The sequence below is a fragment of the Pinus tabuliformis genome, chromosome 5_1, assembly GCF_031772625.1.
Source record: "Pinus tabuliformis cultivar Carrire ecotype Pingquan chromosome 5_1, CPIR1, whole genome shotgun sequence".
NCBI classification, from domain to species: Eukaryota; Viridiplantae; Streptophyta; class Pinopsida; order Pinales; family Pinaceae; genus Pinus; species Pinus tabuliformis.
Window position 1 is genome coordinate 124,333,422 of NC_142305.1, and position 10,235 is coordinate 124,343,656.

Below are 10,235 nucleotides of genomic sequence, written 5' to 3' on the forward strand. Positions count from 1 at the left end.
TGGGAGGTCGAAGTTCTTGCAGTAGGAGGCCGAGTTGATCTTGATCTTGGAGGGTATTTGTTTGAGTCACTAGGTCATGGTATTCGTCAATTGAAGGATCTATAAGAAGAGAATATATTTAAGGGTTTTTCCCTCAAGAGGAACGGTTTTGGCCCTAGCTTGTAGCCTATATAACGTGTCACTATTTTTATTGTTTTCGTATTGTTTAATGTATTTCACACTGTAATAATAAGGAACAAAGCTAATAAGGTAAAAATATAACACAAACAATTATCAAGTTAAAGAGAATTAACATAATTATTTCCCTATTGAATTCTCAGTAAGACATAAGTACACTATTTGGGACACGTTGTTTCCAAGAATTACATAACAGTAGATCCAGAGAAGATAAAAGCTATCATGGAGTCAGCAACTCCTAGAAATGTGGAGGAAGTCAGATCATTCATGGGCTTAGCAGGTTACTACAAGAGGTTCATCAGGAACTCATCATGCATTACATATCCTCTTACATCATTGCAGAGGAAACGTAAGAATTTTGAATGGATAGAGGAATGTGAAACTAATTTTGAGTAGATGAAGAAGTTGTTGACAAATTCTCCAGTGTTAAAGATTGCAGATCTTGAAAAAGAGTTTGAAGTGTGTACAAATGCTTGCAAGAGAGGACCTGGTGGAGTCTTGATGCAGGAGGGACAAGTGATATGCTATGAGTCCAGGAAACTAAATGAGCACGAGAAGAACCACGTGACTCATGATCTTGAGTTGGAAGCTATTATCCATGCCTTGAAGATGTGGAGACATTATCTTCTTGCCATGAGGTTTGTGTTGATGAGCTATCACAGCAGGTTGAGATATTTATTTGACCAACCGAATTTGAACGCCAGGAAAGCTAAATGGTTGGCTACTCTTAGTGAGTTTGACTTTGAGATTAGGTACATGAAGGGAAAGGGGAACTTGGTTCTAGTTTCTCTTAGCAGGAAAGTGTTGTTGAACCATGTTGTAGTAGTAAGCTCATATGGGACAAATTTACATGATTAGATCTTATGGGTAGGATAGCAAGATGACAGGTATAAGGAGCTTATGCATAAGTTACAATAGTGTACAAGTGATTAAGATATGGATTATCATCTTACAACAGATGGCTTGGTGAGATTTAGGGACAAGATCTATGTGTCAAATGAGAGTAAACTCAAGAAGCTTATCTTGAGGGAGTTTCATGTAAAACCATATTCATGTAACCCAGGATATTAGAAGACGTTGATAGCAGTTAATAAGTTCTACTACTGGTCGAATCTAATGAAGGAAGTGTTGGAAATAATACTGAGAGGGGGAGGGGGTGAATCAGTATTCGCAAATCACTAACTTTTTCATTTCCATAATCAGATTCATATACACTACTTGAGTTAAGGGAACTCGCGTGTACATGCAACTGTGTTTAATGCAACTAGCATATATCTAGTAAACTTATGATTCAGTTAATCCATTATATGTTGATCTTTAATCAATGCATGAGAACTTCATTAACCATATAAACAGTAAACAAGTGCAGTAAAATAGAACAGATCATCGCACATAAGAAACACACATAAACACCATGATATAAGGTGGAAACCCAATGCGGGACAAAAACCACCTGCTGTTGTTTTCTTTAAGATAAGAAAAACCTGTTTACAATCTTGTACTGGCGCAGACTCATACCAGTACGTAGGCACCCACCTGCAGAAGGCTACAATGTTCTCTCGTTCTCCAGCTTCTACTGGAAGGGAGCTACAACTCCCTAGCTCTTGTACTAGCCGATATATTTACTAGTACGTAGGTGCCGACCTACAGAAGGCTACGACCTTCTCTTTTCTTCCAGGGACCACGTTTCATAAATTTTTAGACTAGATCCATCAATACAAAACAATCACCACTGCAATACAACCATCAACTATATCTGCATCATCAATCTCTAAATCACCCAACAACTAAATCACTGAAACCCTGTCATCAAAACACAGTCACCAGAACACAGAGTAGAACCCAAAACTTTGCAACAACCACTAGAACCAACAACAACCTCAAATATAAAATCTCATAATGTATACGCTACTTGGCTGTGTCGAACCAGCATGTATACGCCCTTTCACCAAAGGGAACCAACGTACAGATCTGAAAATAATTACTTATACCTTCGTTGCAATTTTCTACTTCAGATATACCCAGATCATCAAATATAAAGGATAAGACATGCGTCAGTATTCAGATCTGAACTATTCATGATCATACCATATAATGATAATGCATTTTAGTCTTCATGATCCTGGTCCATCAACCTTCATTCGCCACATAGGTGCATCCTTAGCAAAGCATCACATACCCATAACCTGCATACTAGATCTCACATTTCATTAGATATTCATGACTTGCACACTTGCACCTTGGCCTAATGATCTTCTTCTCCTTATATAGGTTTAGGCCTCTCTCAATACCATGGTCCAAAACCACGTAGGATCGATACATTGGACCCAATACCTGAGGTTAATACGTTGGACCAAATACCATGGACCAATACCAAAATTCCATGGTCCAAATATCATGGACCAAATCTTAGTTTTCCAACATGTACACACCTTTCCTTCTGTGAAAGTGTGTGTGTACATTATACGCACCTTTGTATATAGTGAACTTGCGTGTATACGTGACTTGGTATATAGTGAACTTGTGTATACCTTTTCTTTCTTCATTCTTGTTGTTTACCTGATATATTATGATCTTTCATCATAGAGAGTTGCCCATCAAGGACAACACTTGTGTCATACCTGTATCATAATGCCAACAATATCCCCCTTTGGACTTGATGGAAACAACCACACCAAGTCAGTCTCCCCCTTTGACATCAAGGGCAAATGGTGGACCAACATATTCTCTCCCTTTGATATACATTATGCTATCCATACTCCCCCTGAGTACATGTTGAAATTTCTAATTGAGCTCCCCCTTAGTACATGTTAAGATGTACCAATCCATCCATGCTCCCCCTGAGCACCTGCAGAGTTTGAAAAAATATTTTTCAAAAGAATAACATGACTCTACAGCTCAACTAAGTGAGTATGACCTTCCTATCACCAATGACTCATACATACATCAATCTCCCAACCAAGTGGGGATACACCATTTTTGACTCATCCATCCAATCAAGTGGGGATATACCAAATGTTTATACATGACAGAAATAGACATTATTACATCATCCTTCCCATGCAAAGTGGGGTTACAAATTAGGTCTTTTCATGACCTTTTATAACAATGACCAGCAATCTAAACAAAACCATGATAGTCATCAGCAACTATCATACACCATATATGATTTGCACCATAAGCATCTGTCACCAACATCCAAACTTGTAACCTGCAATACCATTCTCTTGGCCAACCAATATTAAGTAACAAGATGTATCATTTAGCCACATAAGCATCATCAACAAAGACTTCTAGCCATAATGCCAACAATTCGAAGCATATGCTCCCCCTGAACCTGTGCCAACCAACACATACCATGACCAAACCATATCATAATTCTTTTCCTAAGTTTGTCTTGCTGCTTTTTCTTCAGAGCACCATATACGTGACTGTGCAGCCTCTAACTCGCGTATATACGCGACTTCTCTTCATAATAGCCGTGTATGAAAATTGGAATATTGAAGGTTTACACTTTCGCGTTCCCCTAGGTCTGTTATGTCTGCAAACTGAGTTATGCCACATCTTTCTGACAATAATTTTGTCTTCTTCAATACCTGGGATTGAGATGATGTATGCTCCTTTTGCTTTGGTCTCTGAATTTTGCTCCTACATTCCTTTACTTTATGTCCAAACTTGTTACATCCATAACATCTTACATGTTTCATATTCCTTTTATTGCAATCAATAGCTTTGTGACCAAACATATTGCAAGCAAAACAATATCCCTTAAAGTACCTAGAACATGATGTGTGATGGTCTTGAACCATTCTACTTCTGCATCTGGCTGCAACATGTCCAAGATTATGACATTCATAACATTCAACATTATTCATCGGAGGAAATAACCGTCTATCACTTCCATAGTTAGGAGCAAAAGATTTTCTTTGAAGAATTTCTTTCCTTGGTTGTTGCTGGGGTTGACCTCTTATCTCCTTGTTGAGCATTTCAGGTTTTGCATTAGAGTTCCTTGCCTCACCCTGTGAGCTAGATTCACCTTCAATAGTTTCATAAAAGCCAAGACCAGTTTTGATAGCAGGGGATCTTTGACTACTAAGAATATCATCCAACATCTTAGTACTGTATTGAAATCTAACAATTTATCCTTTTCTTCTAATTTACCTTTTAAGATATTTACCTCAACCTGATGTTGTTCTTCCTTTTCCAGATATTGCTTCTTTATGTTTTCTTCAACTTTTCTTCCTTTTTCCACTTGTTGCCTTAATTCGAGCACTTCATGTTCTTGTTCTTCAAGAGCTTCTTCATTCTGCTTCTTTGATTCTTCAAGATCTTCTTTTAGAGAGAGGATATTAGATTCAAGTCTCTGGATTGTTATGCTCTGATCTTTTACTACATCCTGCAGCTGCTCCCTTACTTTGGTTATTGCCTCCATCTGAACTTTTAATCTGGTAACTTCTTCTTTTTCTACGTCATTATTTTCATATGCCATGAGAATTTTAATTTCTTGATTATCTTGATCACTATTGGATAAGTCATCACTATTATCATGAGTATAATAACTTCTCTTACCTTCTTCAGACATATTTCCTTTGTTATGAGGGCATATACTAGTGTAATGACCAACTCCACCACAAGAAAAACATTTGAAAGGTAGCTTACCTTTGAACCTTCCAGATCCCCGTTGAAGCTTCTTGACAAAATTTACCTCATATTCTTCTTTTGAAATGTATCCTGATTCATTGAGTTTTTCTTTTCCCTTTGTTGATATTTTAAATGTGGCTTCTCTCATATCTGATGGTCCTCCTTTTCTCATTTCAAAAGCAGTTAAGATTTTGTGAAGCTACGTCATAGTGATATTCTGCAGATCCTGCTTTTCTTCTATGGCAGACACTTTGGGTTCAAATTTAGTAGACAAGGATCTCAAAAATATCTCAACTAAGACAACTTCCTTAATTTCTTCACCTAGATTCTTCATGCAATTGACAACCTCGTCTATACGTAGGAAGTAACTAGCCATGCTTTCATCACTATGCATCTTAAGAGTTTCATACTGTATTATGAGAGTTTGAAGCTTAGCACGTTTTACCTGAGAGTCTCCTTCGTAGCTCAAAATGATTTTGTCCCATATTTCTTTGGCTGATTTGAGCTGCATGACCTTGACAAACTCTGATTTTGACAAACTTCCCAATAAGATAGTGACAACTTTGGCATTGATTTCATATTTCTTTCTACCTACCGCATCTATAGGAATTTCTGATGAAATGTATATCCTCCTTCCATGATTCCCCAACTATCCGTTCCAAGCGATTGTAGATAGGTTGTGGTTCTTATCTTCTAGTAAACAAAATTTCTCCCAACGAAGATTGGTGGTCTGATGGATCCCTCTCTTTCTTGATTACTTGTGATGATGGATCTTCCTTCAAGCGATCAAGCTTCTTCTGAAGGACCTGCTTTGATACCAATTGTTGGAAATAATACTGAGAGGGAGGGGGGGATGAATCAGTATTAGCAAATCACTAACTTTTTCATTTCCATAATCAGATTCATATACACTACTTCAGTTAAGGGAACCCGCTTGTACACAGAATTGTGTTTAATGCAACTAGCGTATATCCAGTAAACTTATGATTCAGTTAATCCATTATATGTTGATCTTTAATCAGTGCATCAGAACTTCATTAACCATATAAATAGTAAACAGGTACAATAAAATAGAATAGATAATCGCACATAAGAAACACACATGAACACATGATATAAGGTGGAAACCTAATGCAGGACAAAAACCACCTGCTGCTGTTTTCTTTAAGATAAGAAAAACCTGTTTACAATCTTGTACTAGCACAGACTCATACCAGTACGGAGGCACCCACCTGCAGAAGGCTACAACCTTCTCTTGTTCTCCAGCTTCTACTAGAAGGGAGCTACAACCCCCTAGCTCTTGTACTAGCCGATATATTTACTAGTACATAAGCGCCGACCTATAGAAGGCTACGGCCTTCTCTTTTCTTCCAGGGACCACGTTTCATAAATTTCTAGACTAGATCCATCAATACAAAATAATCACCACTGCAATACAACCATCAACTATATCTACATCATCAATCTCTGAATCACCCAACAACTGAATCACTGAAACCCTGTCATCAAAACACAGTCTCCAGAACCAGAGCAAAACCCAGAACTCTACAACAACCACTAGAACTAACAACAACCTCAAATATCAAATCTCATAATGTATACGCTACTTGGCTGTGTCAAACCAGCGTGTATACGCCCTTTCACCAAAGGGAACCAGCGTATAGATCTGAAAATAATTACTTATACCTTCGCTGCAATTTTCTACTTCAAATATACCCAGATCATCAGATATAAAGGATAAGACATGTGTTAGTATTCAGATTTGAACTATTCATGATCATACCATATAATGATAATGCATTTTAGTCTTCATGATCTCGGTCCATCAACCTTCATTCGCCACATAGGTGCATCCTTAGCAAAGCATCACATACCCATAACCTGCATACTAGATCTCACACTTCATCAGATATTCATCACTTGCACACTTGCACTTTGGCCTAATGATCTTCTTCTCCTTATATAGGTTTAGGCCTCTCTCAATACCATGGTCCAAAACCACATAGGACCGATACCTTGGACCCAATACTAGAGGTCAATACGTTGGACCAAATACCATGGACCAATACCAAAATACCATGGTCCAAATACCACGGAGCAAACCTTAGTTTTCCAACATGTACACGCCTTTCCTTCTGTGAAAGTGCGTGTGTACGTTATACGCGCCTTTGTGTTATGCTCTTAACCTACAAAAATATACCCAAATACAGAATATGCGAAGAAAGATACCCAGAACATAGAATAATGAGAGACAAAAGCAAATATTTTATTATTCAGAAAGCAATGTTCACTGGCCTCTTCGAGGGGGCAACCTCCACTAGAGCAGAGCTCGATTCAAAAATAAGACACGATGCTCCTCACAGGGAGTCTCTATCCTTTATATATGGCTCATACATGCAATACCATGGATCAATACCATGGGTTTTATTAATACCATCCATCTAATACTACGACCCATTTGCAACTAACTGTGGTCCCGTCCTTAATTGCAGGTTAACCACTTACAATTATTAATATGGGCTTTATTGACTCTTGAATATGACTCGATCCCATTACATAAATAAGGGGGTTAGGGTGGGACCCAAACATTCCCTTCGCCTTAAGACTATCCTTGTCTTCACGGCTGAAGCTGTGGAAACTGCTGAAGAATAGTGGCTGGTTCCCAAGTTGCATCTTCCGGAGAGGTGTCTTTCCACTTGACGAGGACTTCCCTAATCATGCGGCCCCGCAGGTGCCTGTCTCGTGTGTCTAGGACCTGTTCAGGTTGGAGCCAGATTGACCCTTCTTCATCCAATTCAGGTAGACTCGTTTGAATTTTGCAATTGTTCCCAATCACTTTCTTGAGGCATGAGACATGGAAAACTGGATGGATTTTTGCAGTAGGTGGCAAAGCCAACTTGTAAGCCACTTCTCCAATGCGCTGAAGTACTTGATATGGTCTGTAGAATTTTGGAGATAGTTTCTAACAACCCTTGTCTTTGAGTGATGTTTTCTTATATGGTTGCAACCTCAAAAAGACCTGATCCCCTTCTTGAAATTGGCGCTCTGAGCGATGCTGGTCTACCTGTTGCTTCATGCGGTTTTGAGCTTGATGAAGATTCTCTCTAATATGGGCGAGCATGGTTGTGTGGTGTTGTAGGAGTTGATCCACTGCTTGTACCTTTGAGCACCGCTTGATATAAGAAGTAGGGGAAGGAGGGAGTTGACCATATACTGCTTCATAGGGAGTCATTTTGGTGGTGGCATGATAGTTGGTGTTATACCACCATTCAGCCAGAGGTAACCACTGTACCCAAAGATGTTGCTTTTCTGAAGTGAAACACCTAAGGTAGGTTTCCAGACATTTGTTGACGACTTCAGTTTGACCATCCATTTGTGGATGATAGGAAGTATTGAGTTTTAGTTGAGTGCCTTGTAGCCTGAAGAGTTCCTGCCAAAAATTACTGGTGAAGATCGAGTCGCGATTGGACACAATAGAAGTGGGAATGCCATGCAATTTGAAGATCTGATCCATGAAAGATTGAGCGACCAAAGTGGGTGTAAACAGTTGGGGTAGGGAGCAGAAATGAGCATACTTCGAAAGTCTGTCCACAACCACCATGATGACTGATTTGTTTCCTAACTTTGGAAGACCTGTAATGAAATCCATAGAAACCTCCGTCCATATTGATGCCGGGATGGGCAATGGTTGTAATGTGCCTGGTGTGTTGACAATCTCCCCTTTGTGTCGTTGACAGACATCGCATTTTGCTACGAAAGTAAGGATGTCCTTTTTCATGCCTGTCCAAAAAAATGATCTTCTGGTGCGAGCATACGTCTTCTGAAAGCCTGAATGTCCTGCAATGGGGGATGAGTGCAATTCGGCCAAAATGCGATTTTTGAGGGTGGATGTTGGTGATATTACGACTCTGTCCCTGTAGTGAAGAATCTCATCCTGCCACGAGTAGCCCTTGGTGGAATTTGGATCCGCCTGCAATTGAGAAATGAGTTGGGAGAGCCCGGGATGTGAAAACCATTCCCTGTGAGCCTCTTCAATCCATTCTGGAATGGGAATGGAAATTGCTAGCAGGGTACTTTCCTCCTCAAATTGGCGTGATAATGCATCTGCTACACTATTGTCTTGGCCTTTCTTGTAAATGATCTCATAATCATATACCAGCATTTTGGCGAGCCATTTATTTTGTTGTGGGGAGGATAGGCATTACTCCAAAAAATATTTAAGACTGTGATGGTCTGTGCGGATTTGGAAATGTCGCCCCAATAAGTAAGGTCGCCAGGTCTCTACTGCATGTAAGATGGCCATCATTTCCTTCTCGTAGGTAGATTGGCCCAGATTCTTCCCACTTAGTTGTTGGCTTGTGAAGGCCAAAGGTCATCCTTCCTGCATTAAGACCGCCCCAATACCCGTACCCGAAGCATCACATTCAATGACAAAAGATTTGGTGAAATCAGGTAGTGCTAAGACTGGAGTGGAACACATGGCATTTTTTAGAGCTGTAAAGGCCTGTTGTGCGTCCTAATTCCAGAAGAATGAATTTTTCTTCAGGAGTTGAGTGAGGGGCTTCGCTATGTGACCATAATTGCGGACAAATTTGCGATAATAGCGTGTGAGACCCAAAAATCCTCTCAGGCTCTTCAAGGTCCTAGGTTGAGGCCAATCCTGCATTTCTTGGATCTTTTTGGGGTCCACCTTGACACCTTCACGCCCCACAATGTGGCCCAAATACTCAACTTCTTCCATGCTAAATGAACACTTGGACATCTTAACAAATAATTTATGCTTGCGGAGCAGTTGCAAGAGTAGATCTACATGCTAAAGATGTGCGGCCCAAGTGCAACTATAGATGAGGATGTCATCGAAGAAGACAAGGACAAATTTCCTGAGATATGGTTTGAGAAGGTGGTTCATAAGGCTCTGAAAAGTAGATGGGGCATTACAAAGACCGAATGGCATGACCAGGAACTCATAATGGCCTTCATGAGTTCGGAAAGCAGTCTTTGGAATGTCGACTTCCTTCATGCGAATTTGGTGGTAGCTTGAGCGAAGATCCAGCTTAGTGAAGAATTGAGCCCCATTGAGTTCATCCAGCAAATCATCAACCACCGGGATGGGAAATTAATCTTTGACTGTCAACTTATTGAGGGCCCTGAAGTCTGGACACATCCGCCACTCCCCATCTTTCTTGAGCACCATGACCACCAGTGATGAATAAGGACTAATGTTGGGACGAATGACACCTGCTTCCAAAAGTTCCTTGATTATTTTTTCTATTTCATTATTTTGGGTGAACGGATATCTATATGGGCGCACATTTGGGGGTTGGGCCCCTGGAACCAAGGTGATGCTATGATCATGTTCCCCTCTCGAGGGTGGAAGCTCATGAGGCTTGTCAAAGACCGGCAGATGGTTATTTAAA